Here is a 19,996-nt window from a genome sequence, read left to right on the forward strand (position 1 = left end):
GTGACGGCGCCCCCTGGCTGCTGTGTTTGTGGTTGGCGAGGGCAATTTTTTGGTAGCCTGGCACCCAGTTCCCATTCCTTGAGTGGTAGCACACTCATTTTCCAGTTCATATGTGTGAAAGCAGAAGCACTGTCTCCAGAATCTCCCGCCCCCTTGTCAGAGTGAGAGGTGGGCACATGACCTAAGCCAGCCAATCAGAATCCCCTTGGTCCCAGGGCAGGGTTGCAATAGGTGCTTGGAAGCACCTTTTGTCCAGGTGTGAGCGTCAGTGGAGACTGGGGTCAGTGCTGTTGCTTGGAGGCCCCGAGGCTGCCCTGATTTCTCTGTTCTATTCTCGATCTCCGGGCTGGTATTGGGAGAACGTGGCTGATCCAGAGCGGGAGAGGGAGGCGGCTTGTTTTGTTCTGTCCACGCACTCCCGGTTATCTGTGACTGCTGGTTACTGTAGCAGAAGGGAGATGTGTCTTCACTGGAGATGCTGACAGTTTCTTCAACATTTCTGCTACTACTTATAAACCGACAGGAACCTGGAAATGTTACAGTTCCTAAAGAGAGTGACTACATGTAATTGTTATTTCAATCAATTATTCTTTCAAAATTAGTATAATAAACAACCCACCTCTTAACCCCTTCAATCTTTATGTTGTCCTTCCTTCTAAAATTTGAAAGAATTTCTGGAAAATTGAAAGAAGAAAAACCGTTTTTTTTTTCACATGCCCACACTGCCTTAGAATGGAATTGGAGGATGTTCAAATATATGTATTTTAATTATTCTTCATAACTTGTGGGTTTCCATGCTAGCTTTGTATTCTGTATTTGAAATTTTAAACTCTTGCTTTTTATTTAGAGCTTTTATTTTATGTATATAGGTGTTTGCCTGCATGTTTTTCTGTGCACCATGTGTGTGTGGTGCCCACAGAGGCCAGAAGAGGACATCAGATCCAGTGGTTCCAGCTGCCGTGTGGGTGCTGGGAATCAAACCCGGGTCCGCTGGAAGAGCAGACAGTGCCCTAACCACTGAGCTGTTTCTCCAGCCCTTCTTGCTTATCTTTAACTTTATATTTTTAAAACTAGAAAAATATGCTCAGTGAAAATTTCAAATAATGCAAAAGTTTTTTTTTTTTTTTTTTTTTTTTTAAGTAAAAGATTCACTAGGTCCCATCTCGGGGGCAACAGCATGAGAGTTTATTGTTCAACACAGATGCAGAAATATCTTTTACTTTTCAACAGATATGAAGTGCTGTTTTCTCGTTGTCTTGCAGCAAATTGGTGTCTTCTCTTTTCTCTTAGCTGTCGCTACCATCCTTCCCCCGACAGACAGATACAATTTTCAAATTTTATTTTATTAATATTTGTGTGTGTGTGTGTGTGTGTGCGCACGCGTGCGTGCATAAATGCCAGGGCACACATGTGGAGGTCAGAGGATAATCTAGCTCCTTCCCCCATGGGATCTGGCGCTCCAATTAAATTGTCAGATTTGTGTGGCTATCACTTTTACCCACTGAGCCATCTGGCTGGCCAGCTCTGTCTTCCTTAAGGATCCAGGTACTTGGTTGCATTAGGAAGGACCATCTTATATTAGTCAACCCCCTATTTATGAACCTTATTATAGCTTCCATTTTTTTTCTAATCACAAACAATACTAATATATGTGTGGGGTGGCAAGAGAGAGACATCAGATTCTGGCAGGCCTAGAACTCTTTATGTAGCCTAGGCTAGCCTCAAACTAACAATAATCCTCCTGCCGTAGTCTTCGAAGTGCTGGAATTACAAGTATGAACCATGATAGATTTGCTTCTGACAAAATTTGCATCTGTCTGGGTTTTAGATCCTGTGTAGATAGCTGTTTCCTCACAATGTCATGTTGAAGGATAAAAAGGAAACAGAGTTCTCCAGAAAGAACTGCCTACCTAGTTAAAGGGGAAATGTTTCCCGTTGGCCCCTGAAGGACGTTCGTATTTTGATTCCGTGATGTGGGGCACTGATCATCTATGTGTGCAGCCTGAGACCTTTGCACAAGCAATGCCTGGGACTCACGGCTGTAGAGGATTAACTTGCTGACCAGGTAAATAAGAAAGAGCAATAAAGGACATAGACCAGCCAGGAAGAAAGCAGATGTTCATTGATCTCCCCGACGAACAGTCCCCTCGCCAGGAGCTTTGTTCGCTGAAGTCCCACAATCCTGGGAGGCAGGTGAAATTGTCTCCATTTTACAGATGGTGACATTGAGGTTCAGTTGGTTAAGCAGTATGCCAAAGTCACTCAACTAATGAACTGTGGAGCTCACATCTGACCTTGAGACTGAAAATTCAGAGCTTAGGGTGTTAGCCACGTTTTAGGAAAAATTAAAGAACGAATATTCAAAAATAGTATGTACACCTTAGTGCCATCTTGGACATCAGGTGGTTAGAATCAACAACTCCAGCTTCCTCCTGTCAGTACTTGTGGGCCTAGGAACAGGTGTTGGCCAGTGTGGGGTGGGCTGCCCGCAATGGGACAGCCGCTGCATAGGTTAGAGGCCAGCCTTCACCAGATTTTAGTGGAAGCCACAGAGAGGAGGTGTTTCAATGGCGGGTTGGGTGGGAACAGGGAAAAGACAAACAACTGGCCAGCACTGAACTTGGGCACTTCACAGATGGACGGGGAAGGAGTGGCCAGGCTCACCGAGTGCTAGCCAGGGAACCAGCAGGTGGGCATCATGAAAGCCCAGGTCTCCTTTCCAGCCAGTGCAACTGTTTCTAGTCATAGGAGGGGCATGCAGGGGCAGGGGAGAGCGGGAAGGCTGGGACCCACGGGGCCGAGTACCCCATCCTGCATCCTCACCCTTTCTGCCCTTTAGGACAAAACCAGATGAGAGCCAGTAAGGGGTGTGCCTCCCCGGCTGTGGCCACGCCTGCCTGCCATGGCCGAGACCCACAGCCGCAAACCTGGGGCAGAGGCAGGAGAGGGGGTGAGGTTTGGCGGTGAGCCAAGAAGGTCTGACTTCTAGGGAGCAACGGTGGCTACAGTAGGCTCCCGCGAGCCCCACCCTCCGTCCTTCCTCGCCCTCCCCCTCAGCGAAGGAAAGCAGTGAGAAACGTGTTTTTTATAAATAGCTCCAACCCCAGCTGATTTGTAAATTCAGTGGGGTTTTTTTTGTGTGTGTGTGTGTGTCAATGACATCACCCTCCTCCCCATGGCAACCCCCGACGATATCAAAATTGCCAGGCAACGTTGGAGCTGCTCGCGCCCTAAAGGAGCAGGTCGCTGCCTGAGGAGCTGATGGAGAAATCCCAAAGTGAGCTGGGGTGCACGGTGGAGGAGGGGCGCGCCGCGGCCGGGGCTGCCGGGCCCTGATCGATCCATCGGCCAGAGGAAGGCGGGAGTGGCTGCGGCTTGCTCGGCCAGCTCCTCTTGACAGCAGCCGCGGACCCCATCAGGTGGGGGGAGGGCACTGCTCGGCTCCTGATGTACCCGGAGCAGCAAGCAGCCATCCAGGTGACTAAAGCCGCCCACCGCCACTGAGTCACCCACCCGCCTTGGCTTCTCTTCCTTCCCCCTTTGCATCTGATTATTTGGGGAGCTAAAAACTTGGAGGTGTACCTGAGGCCCGCCCCTTCTAACTCTCCCCTCCCTACCTCGGCTTGGAGGAAGATGGAACTCGCTGGGAAGCTGCCACTACCCCCTAAGGACATGGAAGGCACGGAGGGAGCCAGAGGTGCCCAGGGAGAGACCGCAGCTGGCAGAGTACAATAGCAGACATGGTGATCAGGCTGCCCATGTGTCCTCTGAAGGTGCTGGAAGAGACGGGGAGTCTGGTCCATACCGACTGGAGTCCTCCTGTGCCGGCTTTAAGCTCACCTCTCAAGGGGATCTGTCTGTAAACGTGTGGCTTCCAGGGCCATTGGTATTCGGAGAGCAAGGCTGGATTGGCATAGGCAGGCCTGTACAGGTAGGTGGCTCTGTACTGGGTGTGGACCCACGTGTGTGTGAGAGGGTGAGGGTGTGTCACGGTGTGTGCGCCCGGCCAGATCTGAGGACAGCGGCTGGTCAGCGGAGAGCTGGGGATGGGGACTTGACAGCGGTTGATTCTGACGGATGCTGGGCGGGTCCAGTCTTGAATGCATGCTAGGGAGAAGGGACAGCGAACACATGGCCTGAGCAGACTGAAGAACAGCTAGCTGCCTGCTCAGGCAGGCCCAAAAACCCTTGCTGGGTCCACCGGACAGAGACATGGCCAGATGCCAAGATGGGAGGTGGTCCTGAGGCCTGGCCAAGTGTGAGAACTAAACTCGGAAGGCTTGGGTCTGCAGGTCCATCGCTCCATCTTCCTGACAGCCCTGGGCACTCGGGAACGCCTTCCTCCCAAGACCGGGTCACTCCCCCATGCAGAGCAGGTCAGCACCGATGTGGGTGCCCTGCTGAGCTCATGGGCACATTCAGTGAGCAGGCGACTGTCCGGGGCTCAGCTGGGGGCCTCTTCCAGTCATGCCCCAGTGTGTGTCAGGCAGAGGGGTGTGGACCCCTGCCTCCCCCACACCACTGGCAGGCTTTCAGGCACACCAGTGAGTAAGCTGCCGCAGGGAGGGAGGTTGTGCCCACAGAGACTGGATGACACCAATCAGGAACCTTCCGGAGAAAGGAGGCTGAAAGAGAAAAATCACTGAGGTTTTTCTTTTTCTTTCTTTTTCTTTCTTTCTTTTTTTTCTTTTTTGCCTAAAGGTAGAGCAGCTTTCTGGGTTCCAGACAAGCATCAGCCTGCAGTGGGAGAGGGTGAGGCCCAGCTGCCCTGAAGGAGAGTCAAGGTAAGGTCTCCACTGTGGCGGCAGACTGAACTCTTGAGCTGGGGACAGGGTGTCCATATATTGCGGCTACTCCTCACCTAGGACCTAGAAGCTAACTCCAAGTTGACAGAACAGCTGTGAGGAGGTCGTGGACTAAGGATTCCCAGGGCTGCTTGCCTGCTTGCTACCGCTCTCCAGGCAGGTTTTGAAACAGTTCTGTGGAAACTGGCTTCGGCCTCTGGGCTTGTTTCTGCAGTCCCTGAGTTTGCTTCCTGCTCCAGCCGGACCAAGCCAGGGCCACCAGGACGCCTTCCAAGAAGCCCTTCTCGCCTGCCCCTCATGTAGTCATTCCACAAATATTTATGGCGAGTCCTCTGCCTACTGGATTCCTGCTCTCTCTTGGTGCCCTCTTCCTGAACTTGACCTGTCAGACTGACTCTGAAAGTCCGCATGAGGCCAGGGCCAGGGACCTGCCTGGGGGCATACTAGTGCTCCCCTTAATCTTGGGCTCCCAGCCTCTGCTCAGGGGTCTTGGCTGGTAGGCTCCATCGGGCCCCAGGAACTCAGGTTCATAAGGCACAGAGAGAGCTCCAGGCAGCAAGGCTAATGCATTTCAGCCTCTGGTGTAGAAAGCCAAGGTCAGAGAACTCTGCATTTGTGCTAGGAGTTGGGGAGTAGGGTCTTTGCCAAAGTTGGTTCTGATAGAAACTGAGTTGGGGGGGGGAGGGGTTGGGAGCTTACCTAGATAAGATTGAGGATTGGCCTTTGGGCCAAGAAGGGTCTCCCTCTGTGGGTAGATATACCCACGTTTTTTTTCTGGTGGTAAGTCTGGGGACTCTAATGACGAGGGCACCAGGGGAGTCGGCACCAAGAGCAAGCCCTTCTAGAAGTATTTGATTTGGGTGGAAACTGAGTCCCGGCAGGGCATATAGGAACTGCATAACCTTTCCGCCCACATGCACACTGAGTGCATTTGGGACTTGCCAAGCACAGGGAAGGTGCAGGCCAGTGGGGTCCCAGCATACTCTGTACCATTCTTCAGGCTGACCAACACTGTCCCTGACCTGGGTGAGCACATAGGACCTCAGTCAGGAGGAGCCTATGGTATGTTTTACACCTGGCTCCAGGATGAGGAAAATGACCCAGCTCTGGAAGTGCTTCTCGCTCCCTCCCAGAAGATGACTCTTAACCTTGGGAGCCTCCAGGACTGCAGAGCTGAGCAGAAGCCAGTGCCCTGCTGGGGCCAGAGTGGCAGAGCTAGCGAGTACCTGAGCAAACAGTGGGCCATCAGGGAGGCAGCGGGCTTGGCCAGGAGGAAGCCTCGGGGAGAAGCCAGGGCATGGGCAGATGGAGGAAAGGCTGCAGGGTGCTTACGAGGGTTCAGTGAAGGCTCTAGGCTGGTTTCTGACCATGCCCGTCTCTGTGAGAGATTCTCTGCACCGAGGGCCGACTGAGTCAGTCAAGAGGTAGGCCAAGATCCTCCAAAATGCCATTCCTCACCCACATGGCCCAGAGGCTCCTCCAATGAGCTGTGCCTCCCTTGCAGAGGCAGAAAGGGCTCCTGGGAGACCTGTGGCTGGAAGCAGAGAGCTCTTCCCAGTGGCTGCCATCCAGACTGTCAGTGGAAAGACCCAGCAGTAGAGCAGACGGCCAGACTTGGGCAGTACTGGGGTCTTGCAAATCTTATTATCAGGCATTTTGTAGCCATCCTTGAGAAAAGAGCTCATTTCTGTGAGTCTTCTGGTATAAACGAGCTGGCTAGCAGCTTGGGGCAGAGAATAGGAAATGGAAACTCCTTAGCTAAGGTTGGCCTTCCTGTGTGTATAAGCTATGGGCATGACCTGGGAAGCTGTCAGCCTCCCTGCTGCCCCCCCCCACACACACACACAGAGAAACACTCCACCTCCATCATAACTTGGACTCTGGGTCCAGGAAGGGATAAGCAGAGAACTGGGACCAATGAGATGAAGGAGACCTTGTCTTTTCTGGTGTCTCATCTGTTATTACAGCATAATCTATACAGCTAAGTAATCCACACACAATGGAGCTTTATTGGCATCCCAGTTCTAGAGGCTGGGAAGTCCACAGTGGCAGGGCCCACGTTTAGCAAAAGCCTTGGTGCTAACTGCGCCATCGCATGGCAGGAGGCAGAAAGGCAAGAGAGTTCCACACATTAATCCACTCCTGAGGGTGGTACCCCGGTGACCCGAACACCTCTCAACCCTGTTGCATTGGGGGTGGCCCGTAGACCATGGTACCTGGCAAGCTGTGAGGTACAGACAGTGCTTATCCCTGCTCACTGGTTTGCATCTCGTGATTGCCTGGCTACTAAGTACCAAGTCCAGATGGCTGGACGAGGGAGTGGGAAAGAGATACACAGGACAGAGCTCTGGGCCTGGGCAAGTTTGCATGCAGTAGAGGGATGAAGAGAGAAGCTTGGGGTCAAGGCCACCAGAAACCAGCTGAGCCACAGAGCCAGGTTACGACTGGATGGTTTTGTCCTTACGCCTCTGCTGGACCCCAGGCTCATCCCTGAAATTGTCACCCATGACTCATCCATTCCAAATATTTCATGAATTCAAGACAGCTCTGAACTAGAACTTCATAAAGTACCCCCTAGCAAAAAAAATCCCTATGTTATGAGTGAAATTATAGATGGGAGCAGCTCTCGCCTCCAGGCCCAGGCAAAGAGTGCTCAGGGATAAGTCGGCCAGACCTTGGACAGTGTCACCGTGGACGGTGTCACCGTGGACAGTGTCACCATGCGCAGTCAGGAGCGAGTGTCAGGCCTGCGTCGCTGCTTCTGCTAACGAGGATGGATTATTTCCTGTCTCTCCATTTCAGTTTCCTCTCCTGACCCGCGGAGATAATTAGCAGCTGTGGGCTAGGGCTGTTGAGAGGGTAACCATGATGCTTTCTTCTGAGACATCAGAGAGGCAAGGTGCCGCCAGGAAGAGACCCATCTTATTTAGGGCACTCAGGAGGGGCTTGCTGGGTGTCTGTGGAAGACCCTCCCCTGGGAGAAGCCAAGGCATCACAATGCTGATGGATGATGGATCAGGCCCAAGAAAACCAGGGAGAATAGCAATGCCAGATCCATTTGCCCCAGAGAGCAAACCGTGTGCTCAAGGTCTTTAAAGATCCCCAGGCTACTGAAAACAGTTCCTTCTGAGGTCCAGACCTGAGGGTCCTGAGGATTGGGAGTGGGTTGTACCCATGGAAGGGAGGGAGAGACAGAGTTGCCTAGGACCACTCCTCTCTGGCCTGACATCTTTTCTCACGGTGGTGGCTGCAGTTCTTGAAGAGCTATGGACTCACCATCCCCGCCTGAATCACAAAGCTTGGAAGGCTGCACACAGAGAGGACCACTCTGATGAGTGGCTTGGGGACACTCAATCCCAGAGCCTTTTTAAACTTTTCTTACCAAATGGTAATCCATCATAGTAATTTAGAAAATGTAGGCCGCTGTTCTGATTTCACCTAGAAATGAAGGCAAATCCAGAACATGACAGGCTTCTGTAAGCTCGGAGAAATCATGTAAGTTCCCTCTCTGGACAAGAGGCTGCAAGACCTCAACCCCAGCAAAGGAGCTCTCATAGTGGCCAGCAATATGTATAAAAGCTCTTTATGGCACTATTGCGGTACAGAGACCCAAGTATTCACAGAGGGATGCCGATGACCATTTTTGAACAATTGAGACTTCTCTGGGGCATGGATTCTGCTAAAGTCCTGTCTAATCAGCAAATCAGACATCCCTGTCTTAGGATGCTCTGTTTGTATGTGCATTTGTGTCTGTATCCTAGGGTCCCTGACCTCTGGCTAAGGAAGAAGCTTCATGGCTAGGTCTTTCCTCCTCACTTCAGGCTGCCCAGAGCTTGGAAAGGGCTTCCCTGCATGCTCAGAAGAGGAAGTGCAGACACCCCAAGTCAGCTCTGCACTGTTCTGGCCTCTGATCTCAGTGCAGCAGGAGCCCAGCCAGCCTACTCTACCCTAGGGCAAATAGCAACAAACCGGTCACCTTGCTCAAGGCTGCCGCATGGCACCAGGACTCCCAAAGCCAAGGCAACAGCAGAGTTGAAACCGGGAGGACTGGTTCTGTAGTTTAGTTTCCTGGCCTGGAGCATCTCCAGCTCCATGGCTTTCTTTCAGCCTCAAATGAGGCATCATATGGAATTGTACAAGAAAGTACCGAGGAGGAAGGAGCCAGGGGACCAGTTACACCACAGCCGCATGGCCAGGGGAGGAGAGGACTGTCCGCTAATGAGCTGGCCCTCTTAGATGCTGCAGCCCCTTTAAGACAAAGGGGGGTCTCTGACAGTGTTCAGTCCAACTCTCACTGATTTATAGAAGGTGGCTCCTGAGGTCACCCAGCTAACTAGAAGCCCCAGCTCTCTTGACCAGCGCAGGCAAGAATGGCCCATAGCTTGATGATTTTGAGAGAGGTGGTTCGGTCTGACAGTGTGAGGCTGGACAGGTCCCTGTGCCTCTTCTGGGCATGCTGTTCTTTCTCACAGGGGCTGAGCTCTGCCACCCCACCCCGCATTCTGTTCAATGTGGGGCCTCAGTCTGACCTGTGCTTATTGAACAAGTAGACCCCAAGGACAGATATCATTCCTGGCACTAGGCCGCTGGCCAGTGAGCAGATCTAACTAATTTGTGAATGGATTGACTCAAGTTCTGTGTGTCCCAGGTAGTAGCACAGGCCGAGAAGGCCCTGGACCAGAATTTGGGCAGAGGGAAGAGAGGACATAGGGGGAGAGGTATCTCAGATCATCTTTCCACCAGTATATATTTTCCTTTCCAGCGAGGAGTGTGTGTGTGTGTGTGTGTGTGTGTGTGTGTGTGTGTGTGTGTGTGTGTGTGTTATATGCTGGTGTGCTCAACAGTATGGACCCATGCGGAAGCCAGAGGTTGATATTAGTGTCTTCATAAATTACTTCTCTACCTTACTATTTTTTTTTTTTTTTGGAGATTTAGTTTTATATGTGTGTGTCTGTGTCTGTGGATGCGTGCGTGCGTGCGTGCGTGCGTGCGTGCGTGTGTGTGTGTGTGTGTGTGTGTGTGTGTGTGTGTACATGCCAATAGTGGCCAGAAGAGAGATGGTGGATCCTCTGGACCTGGACGTACAGGCCATTGTGAGCCACGTGATATGAGTGCTGGAACTGAACTTGGGTTCTCTGGAAGTGCCAAAGAGCTCTTCCTGGCTGAGTCATCTCTCCAGCCCCTTCCACCTTATCTTTGGAGACAGGGTATCTCACTGACCTGGGAGTTATTTCAGCTGGATTGCCTGGCCAGTGAGCCCGGGGACTCTGTCTCCCGCTTACCCCAAGAATTGGGGATATGCTCTGTGCTTGCCGTAGCTGGCTTTTTCATGTGGCTCCTGGTGGGGGAGGGGGTATGAATCCAGGCTCTCATGCTCGCACAGCAGGTTCCTTGCCCACTGAGCCATCTCTTTCCCCATGAGGGAGGGCTATAAATGTGTAGCTGTCACCATTAGAGGTCAGTTTCCAGGAGGAGGAGGAGGACGGTTCCGTGTCAGCAGATCTGAGACAGGCAAGGAGACTTTAGGGTAGAAAGTCTTGTTGGAAGAAGATGGTGTGTCCCACGTCCAGAAAGGAGGGGTGAGGTAGAAATGTTAGCCCATGTGAGGGATGGAGCCAGACTCACAGCAGGTGGGGCAGGAAAAGCAGATATTCAGGACCCTACGGAAGCATGTAAGAGCAATGTCGGGGACACCCCCCCCCCACCAGCTAAGCAGGGGCACGGGTATGGGTGTGACAATGGTGTGATAAGGACCCACCCTGTCTGTGTTCACAGGAATGTTCCAGTAAGCAAACGGGAGCTTTGCCCAGTATGTGCCAGAGAGCAGGGAAAGGAAATACCCAGAGAACAGACAGTGAAGCCCAGCCCAGCCAAGTGGCAGTTCAAGAAGCCATACCTTCAAACATCAACCCAGTGGTCAGAGCTCCACAGAGGCCACACAGCCCAGACCCTGGGGCCTTCATGCAATTACATCTAAGTGTGGTCTTCTATTCAAAGAGTTAGGGTGGTACTCAGGGGGCCAACATCACACTCCCTCAGAAGCTTTGGTCCTCATCTGGCCAGGCACAGGTCTCCCCGACCCCCATGCCATCACCATCTGTCCTTCCCCTGAAAGTCAGACCCAAGGATGCCACAGTCACAACCCTGCCCCAGCCTCAGACCTGGGGCCGCAGTTGCGGGTCCAGCATTGAGAAAGAGGGATAATTAAGGGGTCCTCTTCAAGGGGGCTTCCAGCCGTTAGTTCGGCCAGTAGCCATGGCAGCCAGAGCGCTGTAGTGACAGCGAGAGGCGTTTGGGCAGAACTTTGGGGGCCATTAAGAGTAGAGCCTGCAAAGCAATTGTAGCAGGAAGATATTAAATGAATCCATCATGTCTCCAAAGCGAGTGTCCTCACTGTAGAGATGGCTTTGTTCCCCAAGCCTTGCCAGGTTGGCTCAGCTTAAAGTCCATGCACCCGGGAAGGATGCCATGGTCTGCAGTTAGGCCTCTGCTCCTGAATGGCTCGTCTCAGGTTATCAGGCCCCCTTGGGAATGTCCGGCTCGTGGAACCCCCAGTGCCGGTTTTTATTTGGAGGGCAGTCTAGAAAGGGTCAGAACTTGAGAAAAAGGAGCCAGAAAGAGACTGTTATAGATGAGGCTGTCTCCTTCTACTGAGGCCAGCATGGGCCCGAGCTCCTGTCCCATCAGCAAATGGATGGGTGGTCCCACCAGGTGGGTACCCATGGACTTTCCCAACACCAACTGGACCCTAAACAGGGCTGGGTTGTTTTTTTGTTTGTTTGTTTGTTTTGTTTTGTTTTGTTTTGTTTTTTTCTAGGCTATGAATCGGTTGAATAGCAGGCAGTAACTTTATCTTCTGGAAGAATCCTGGGATTTTGCTCTGTAGCATACCACAATGGGCTTGGCTGCTCTTTATGGAAGTGTGTGTACATACTGTGTGTGTGTGTGTGTGTGTGTGTGTGTGTGTGTGTGTGTGTGTGTGTGGTCTCTTTCCTTTATCAGCTTCATTCACTCTGTTTGGAGGTATTTTTTGTTGTTGTTTGTTTTTTGTTTTTGTTTTTGTTTTCGAGACAGGGTTTCTCTGTGTAGTTTTGGTGCTTCTCCTGGATCTTACTCTGTAGACCAGGCTGACCTCGAACTCACAGAGATCCGTCTGGCTCTGCCTCCCGAGTGCTGGGATTAAAGGTGTGTTCGGAGGTATTGGTCCTAAGGACTCCTAAACACTAATGCTTAGACCTCGTCATTTCACCTTCCCAAGGGAAGGGAGCAAGGTTTCCCCATTAGCCACAGCAAGAAACCAAAACTGAGATCACGATGAACAAATAGACAGGCCAAGGGGCTCCAGTCCTGCAGGAATCCATGGTTCCTACAGCCAGACTCTGCCTGCCTCGTCCTGCAGGAGGACCCAAGGGTCTGGCAAAGGAAGCTTCCCTAACTCACGCTGCCTGGCTCTTAGAGGTATGCACTTGCTCTTGCCCCATCAGCAAATAGTGGCTGGGCTGTCATGGAAAGGCACTGGCAGGACCAATCCCAGAACAGAAAGAGACAGGTGTGGAACATCTTAGAAGAGAGGCATCTTCTGGGGCTGGGAGTTCTGGGGAGCAGGCCCACTGGCCCTCCTAGATCCCAGTCCCCACAGACTCCTCCTCCTGCCTGGAGTATGCAGGTGTGTTGGTTGTCTACCTCCCCAGTAGCCTCTGAATGTGAGACTCCTGCTGTCAAGCCCATTTTTGGTCTGTGATGGTCAGACAGCTTGAGAAGGATCGGCAGGCAGGGTGTTGACTCACGACCAGTGAGACCTAGTACTTGGTCCTAACAGGGGACTCCGGGACCACCTTTACCCTGCACATATGGTAGTTCTCATGTCCTACTCAGATTTTGGGTGGAGATATCCCATGCACCGGACTGCCGACTGTTCAGACTGTCCTTGGCCTCAGGGACTTCTGAGTATCAGGTTAGGAGAACAAACTTAGAGTCATGTGATGTGGCGTGGCTTCTCCACTCAGGAACTGGCTTAGGCCACTGGCTGATGTGCAGGATACCACTGACCATGCGCCTTATACGCAGTGCCATTTCTCACGGTTCTGCGAGCTCAGACGTCCAAGGTTAGGATGCTGGAAAACTTGGTATTCAGGGAAGGTCCATTTCCTGGTTTATAAGTGGTTATCTTTTCATAATAACATCTGGTGGCTAGAGACTGGGGCCCATTCTGAGGCCACTTGTGTAGGGCATTAATTCCGTTCATGAGATGTTACGGTTTTTGTTTGTTTGTTTGTTTGCTTGTTTGTTTGTTTGTTTTTTAGAGTAAAAACCTGTCCTCTGGCAGCCCCAACAAGCTAGGCTCAGTCACCTCACTGATAATGCCAATTAAAGAAAGAAGTAATGGGGATTGGGAGTGGAGCAAAAATATTTATTCAGTAAGGCCACACTGGGAAGAGGAACAAAGAGAAGGATTCAGTGGCCCCCACCAAGTCCATCTTCAAGAGTACCAACAGGTTTAGTTGTAAATAGAGGGCACTGTGGAGTGTATGACTCCATAGTCCTTGCCAAGGTGTGGTTCTGCCGTTAGTCGCCCATCTTCGTCTCAGCAACATCCTGTGAGGTGGGTGGATAGGGTGTCAGAAGTGTACGAAGTCCCTTCCTGGGAGGCAAGTTCTGGCTGGCTCCAGAGCTTCAGCTTACCCTTCCCTTAGAAAGGAATTCAAGCAGAAAATCGTCATTCTGTGTGGTCCACTATCTCATAGATTGGATGCCTCTAAGGGAGGGGCACAAGTGTTTCTCTTTAGACTATGTCCCTGCTAACCTGGAGAGTTATTTTGTTGGTGGTGAGTGCTTGCTTGTTTTTGGAGACAGAGTTTTCCTGTGTAGCCCTGGCTGTCCTGGAACTTGCTATGCAGACCAGGCTGGCCTCACACTCACAGAGATCCACCTGCCTCTGCCTCCTGGGTGTTGCCTGGGGTTAACCACCAGAGTAGTTACAAGGGGTCTTCAGGGGGTGCTAATCACCTCTAAGACCTTGCCTCCTAATAACTTTCTCACATTGGGGATTAGATCTCAACATATGAATGGGTAGGCATGTGCGTGGGTGGGAAGGATCCATACATATGCTTGCTTACAGCAGGAATTATGGGTCCTTTCTTAGCTACTCTGTGCCTCAGTTTCATCACCTGTAAAGTAAGAATAGTATGGTGCTTCCATCAGGGTTATTGTGCAGATAGAGTGAGGCAGCATAAGCTAAGAGCTTACCTCAGGGCTCCGCCCACAGGAGCCATTCAGTAATTGGCAGGTGTGATTACTACTGTTGTTAGGGGAGCAGAGGCATCCAGAGATAGGAAACGAACAGAGAGCTAGGGAGCTTGTTAGCAAGCTCCTGGTTCCTAGGAAGCTTTTCAAGTTCTGAGCAGAAAAGCGCAGGGAAGGATAATGTGTTTGTATTTCTAAACCACAAGTTGATCCATATCTTTCCTCTTTGGCCCTAACCTGGGCTCTCAGCCCTGGCGGCACCAGTCAGATGTTACAACAGGCCCGACAGCCACTGGCTGAGAGAGAATTGGGAAGTGCTCACCCCACCCTATGTGCCACCCCGAGGCCCTTGAAGACTGTGCTGGCTGGCTGGCCAATACTCCAAGAGCCTTTCCTCAAGGTCTTATCTGTGCTTTCTCCAAGGCTCCTGCCTGATGTGTGAATGGCAGCATATGACTCCCTTGGCATCAGACGTGTGCCAGAGACCAAGTCTCCTCAGGGGACTGTTTGCCTGGTGTCCCATAGCCTTGGCACCACAGTGGAGGAAACAGGCCCAGAGTGAGGTGTGAGCACATGGAGGGAACACTGTCCTTCAGACTGTGGCTAGGACTTTCCACGCCGTTGTCCTGCGCTCTCCTCTGAGGCAGGGCTGAGCTGCGCATGGATGAGAGGAGCAAGGAGGGAGAGACACAAACAGGAATCTACCCTTCAATCTACCCTTTATATCCCAGTCATCCCAGCCAACAGGGCATCATCCAACCCGCTGAGTTGAGCCTTGTGTAGAAGCAGCGGGAATATAGAAACAGGACTCGATGTGTGTGGCTCATGAGCCTGAGAGGTCCGCTAGTGTAGTCCTGTACTGAGGATGGACACGTCTCTAGCGAATCTTACTGAAAGCTGATTTGGTTAGCTTCATCAACGGAGGAGTCATTACCTGCTTGGTCCATCTTGTTTGCGAGCCCCTGCCTTTCTTGAGGCCCCAGGCCCCAGTTCAGCTTCCAAGGGTGGAGGAGAGACCCAGTGTTTCCTAAACCTATTCCCTCTAAGGAAAGGATGAGACTTGACTAATAGCTATTCTGGGATTTGTCAACCTTGATTCAAATCAAATTAGGTACCAGTTGATTTCCGGTAATATTCTAACATTCATATTTTATTGTAGTTCAGCAATTCAAATTAATGCGTAGAGCCATGGTTTTGACATATAAAGGTATTTTTATTAAAAGACGGTAATTCACATGTACATTTGTGGATCCGTAAAAAAGTAATTTAGGGTGTTGATTCTAGAGTCAATGCTACACTCCATTCCAGCTTCGGTTTGCAGTGAATTTCAAATCCACAGCGACCAATCTCCTCCCACCCTCCACACAGCCCAACCTCCTTCCTATAACCGACACCAGGCAAGTACCCAGGCCCAGGGCGACTGATCTATGGGGAAGCCATATTGGTGTCACTTCAAGGGACTCAGGCAGCTTCCTAACTGGTCACAGGAGATCAGGGCTTTGCTTATAATGTCCAGAGGAAATAGAATCCACTCAGGAAAGACAGAGAGGAGAAAGGGGAGATGGAGGCAGGAGTGAACAGACATGAAATGCACATATGTGTGGGGCTGGGAGAACCTGTGATCAGCTGCTGAAGCTCCAATACCACCCTCCCCCAGTACAATGAGGGTATAGAGGTCCGAGGCGCCACCACACCAGGCTCAGAGCTTCGTGGGGCTGGCAAGTTCCCATGGCTCGCCCTTATGCAGGTTGTTGGGAGCCCTGGAGGAAACTCCAGAGAAGCAAGCAAGCCCACGATGCAGATGACTTATTTAGAAACAGCACCCAGACAGCCAAGGAATCAGCGATCAAAAATACGTGGCAAACAAGATGTCCATTAAAAACCAAAGTTTGAGATACCTAGCAACGGTGACAAAAGAAGCAGTCCTGTACTGTCCCGGGTCTTGTGTCCCCTACCTGTGACTGACACCACAGTCACCTAGCCGCCATAGGAAGCAGCCATTTGGGTTCCAGATGACACACATTTCTAAGCCAGAATCCTCTCAGCACTCAGCGAGGGCCCAAGTAGAGGACAGCAAAGGTCTTTTCCTTAGTTGGGGAGGAGACAGAGAGGTGGCCACTGCCCCTCCCTCAAACCAGGTGGAGGGCTCCTGCTGGGACGTCACCGTCCAGTTTGTGGGTGGCATGCTGCTGGAAGCGGTCTCTCCCCTCAGAGCCCCTTTTCTGTAATCTTAAAACCACAGAAAGTTCTCAGGACTAAGCCAGGGTGACAAGGAAATCGGGATCCCTTTCTATCCTGCTCTCCTGCCTGCACCAGGAGGCCACCCCGGGACAGTCGCAGGGCGGGGGAACTTGTCCAGACTTGGCAAGCAAGCTAAAGTGCCCAGTTGCAGGACTCCGGATCGGGCTCTGAGAGATGTGCAAGTGGACACAGGTTGTGGAGAGTGGGCCCGGGGCTCCAATCAGGTATCTGCGAGCAAATTAACGAGCTGATTGCTCAACAGCCGCTCAGTAGATAATCCAGGTCCTGGCTTTGGTGCCGCGGGGAGGTCGCGGCAGGCGGGCTGTGGTCGGCAGGGCTGGGACAGAGATGCTGGAGGGAAGGCGTGGGGCGTGGGGGGTGGGGGGCACGCAGTCGCCCCTTAGGCCGAGCCCGGAGCCCCTGCGCCCCTAGCGATCTCCCCGGAGCTCCGGCGCTCGCGGCGTCCCACCTGAAGCCACACCCTGCAGTCCAACTCCGCGCCAGGTGAAGCGGGCGGGCGCCGCACCGACGTGCCGCGGCCCCTCCTTGCCGTGCCCGCGCCGAGGTCCCTCCCGCGGAGGGCGGGCCCGGCTCCCACGGCCTCTCGGGGCTCTCCGCGGCTTCCCGCTTGGCAGGTGGGTGCCCCGGGCGCCGCGGCGGCCCGGGGATCCCGGGACCCGAGCGGGGATCAGGACTCCCTAGGGGACAGGCTGGCCTCGCCCCTGCTCCTGCCCGGGGGGGCTCTCAGTTCCCAAAGTTTGGGACTGGCCCGCCGCGGGACCTAGAGGCCCTTGGGCGCCCGCATAGCAGCTCGGCGCCCCACCTCGGCGTGAGCGCCGCGCGGGACCGAGCGTGGGGGTGTGGAGGGGGGAACGGGACACTGGCGACCTCGGAAGCGGCGCTGCGCCTCCCCTCCCCCACCCTCTCCAGCCCCACGGTCCGCAGCCCAGCAGGCACCCGAGTTCGTTCCGGGAGGGGTGCGGTTCCCAACGTCCTGGACTCCAGCCAGTCGCAGAATCCGCAGGGACACTTCATTACATTGATCACAGTGTGCTTCTCCCTAGGCCGGCGGAGGACCGGCTCTGGAAGGTCCTGGGATCTTCCCTCCCCTTCGTGCTCTAGAGAGCTGAACGAAGAATAGTGAAAAAGGAGAGGAGAGAAGGCCACAGGAGGTGAGTGAGGGGCCTCCAGCTCCAGACCTTCCCGGGAGGTGGGTTGGGAGGGACCGGGGGAGGGCGGGAGGCCCTCCTGGAGCTGGCTTCTCTAGGCACTTTTGGACAGTGGCGGGGTGGAGGTGCCATTTCTCATTCCGTAGAGAGTGCCCGGTAAGTCATTTGCAACCTCTTCCAGCACATGGCAGGCCAGCAGGGCTTCAAATGGACCGCCCAGTCTCTGGCCCAGCCTCTGATGTCATTAGGTTTGATAACCTGCTGAACAAGGCAGAGTCCCGCCGGCCCGCCGGGTTCTCAGAGCGCATGCTTAGGGGAGAGGCCCCAGAGCAGGAGGATGGTAGCTAACCCGAGTTTGTGCTGATCAGTGCAGGAAACTCGGCTAACATACTCCAGCTCTTCCCACACTCAGGGAGCAGCGTTCGATGTGGGGTCGGCTCCTGGGATCATCAGGGGCTAAGGCACAGAGTTCCTGGGATGCGAGCTATATTCTCTGTGTTTTGCCATATTCTAGTGCTTTTGAGGATCTTCTGACTTGTTTTTCTATGCGGAGCTGGGGAGGGGTCCCCAGCCCATGTCTGCTTTTTTTTTTTTTTTTGGCGCTGCTGTATGTATATAGGACTGAGAACACTGCATTTGAAACCAAATGGAGGTGGGGTCAGACCTCCACTTGGCTGTTGACTCCTTAGGCAAGTTGTTTTACCTCCTCTCTAAAAATTTTAACGTCTGTAAAGTGGGGTTCAGCGCAAAGTGGTGGTGATAATGCCGCCCTCATAGGTTAGTTGAAATGTGAAAGTGGAATGGTTTACATCCAACGAGGAGGCCACGTCACCAGGCTCCGGCTAGAAGAGTTTAAGCTATCTTGAGCTGGGGACTTTTGAGAACAGAGTGGTCCACTTGGCGAGATTATTATTTGAGGGCGTTAGAGACAAGCGATAGGCGTAAAACCAAGGCAGAGCATCTAAGGAAGAAGTAATGGGAGACTCTGACTCGCCATCTCTAGCCTGGAGGAAGGGACCGTTTCTGGAAGGAGACCCGCTTCACAGACAGGAACAGAAGGAACATCAGAGTAGTGGTGTGTGTTAGGACAGACTGGGGACTCCTTGTGGTGGAGCTTAAATTCAGAGAGACTGAGTATCCCACATCTCCACGTGCCATCGAGGAGAGAAGGTTTTCTCTAAGCCTCAGTTTCCCCATCTGTAAAATGGAGTAGGAATAACTGTACCATCCATTAGCTGCAAGGATCAAAAGTGCCTGGGACAGCATCCAGCACATGGCAGGCATCATACATGTGTCATCATCTCTTTCTTCCTCTTCCCTGATGCCCACCATCTTTAAAATGGGCCTAGTAGTGGGACATGGTGGCACATGACTTTAATCCCAGATATTGAGGGGCTGAGGCAGGGAGACCCCTGTGAGTTCAATTTAATGAGCTCCAGGACAGTTAAAAAAAAAAAAAAAGGCCCATCTCACGGTGGTTTTGAGCATAAAAAGCAAGGAGGTGAACAAAACAGAGCTCTGGAACGTTGAGGGCTATAGAAACGTAAAGCCATCTTGTGGTTGAGGGCCTCTGAAGTTCTGGAAAGGTCCTGAGGACCAGGGCTTCTCCACGAAGTCAGTTGACAGCAAGAAGGGCCCTGGCCTGTAGCGCTCTTAAGGAACGGCATTCTTCAGCCTTCTTAGAGCCTCGTGCCCAGGCCAGCCCCGTGTGCGCCAGAAGCAGGACGGGAAAAGACTGGGATTCTAGGTCCAGCACACAGAGGTCAGAGGGCTGGGCTGGTGTGAGCAGCTGCTGAACCACAGCACTGTTAGAATGGGCTGGAACTGGGCCCAGACAAGGCCCAAGTCAATATTGACTGTCGGCCTACTCTTCAGCCTCTCACTCGGGAGTGTTGGCATAAGCTACTGAATGAGCTCCATCGTGGTGTTCTTTTCATCTCTCCCCTGGGGTTCTCTGAGGTCTGTGGTGTGGGAATGGTATAAGGGTTTAGACCCACCTCGTCTCCCTGGTTCACACAAGTCGGGTAATAGAACCTCTGTGTCCTGCTCAGTTTTCTGGGGCCTTCTGCACCTCAGCACCGTGACCCTAGGCAGCTTCTCAAAGCCAGCGGACCACAGAGCAGAGGGTTATGGCTTGAGCCTAAGGTCTCAACCCTGAAGGGAGCAACAGCAAAAAACAGGCGAAACTCTTCCTCGGGTGTGGTTTGGGAAGTCAGCACAAGGCGCTGGGACGCCACTTCATCTGACTCTCAGAGCGGGTGAAGAGAAGGAACTGGAAGGCCTGGACCCTCCCTCGTGGGGGCTGAACAGTGAGGGGACCAGACAGGCCTTGGGAGGAGACAGAAGCCCTCATTGCTGACCATGTTTAAGCAGAGTGCAGCCAGACCCCTCTTGGGAGTGCCATGGGGATGGACAGAGGCAGAGGAACAGGTCAGAGGGCCCATGGAGTGGACATCACTTCCCCTGGGGCAGGGTAACCCATACCAGCATCTCAGTGGAAGGAGCAAGCTTACCTTTCCCAAAAATGAAGTCTTGTTT

At 52.7% G+C, this 19,996-nt stretch overlaps 1 protein-coding gene across 9 annotated transcripts in view; it reads left to right on the forward strand.

Annotated features, from left to right (window-relative positions):
- The first annotated feature begins 3,205 nt into the window (after nucleotides 1-3,205).
- Nucleotides 3,206-19,996, forward strand: part of Pak6 (p21 (RAC1) activated kinase 6) — a 34,579-nt gene continuing 17,788 nt past the window's right edge. For 2 of the 9 annotated variants that reach the window (XR_013050664.1, XM_076570344.1), the window contains exons 1-3: nucleotides 3,799-3,931; nucleotides 4,702-4,784; nucleotides 17,354-17,461. The gene's annotated coding sequence lies outside the window, so the exon portion shown is untranslated. Of the gene's footprint in view, nucleotides 3,936-4,701; nucleotides 4,785-16,843; nucleotides 16,925-17,338; nucleotides 17,462-19,996 lie in introns of those variants that run through there. The other 7 variants (XM_076570347.1, XM_076570346.1, XM_076570348.1 and 4 more) reach the window with 7 other exon arrangements.

Source organism: Peromyscus maniculatus, chromosome 4, assembly GCF_049852395.1.
Source record: "Peromyscus maniculatus bairdii isolate BWxNUB_F1_BW_parent chromosome 4, HU_Pman_BW_mat_3.1, whole genome shotgun sequence".
Taxonomy (NCBI): Eukaryota; Metazoa; Chordata; class Mammalia; order Rodentia; family Cricetidae; genus Peromyscus; species Peromyscus maniculatus.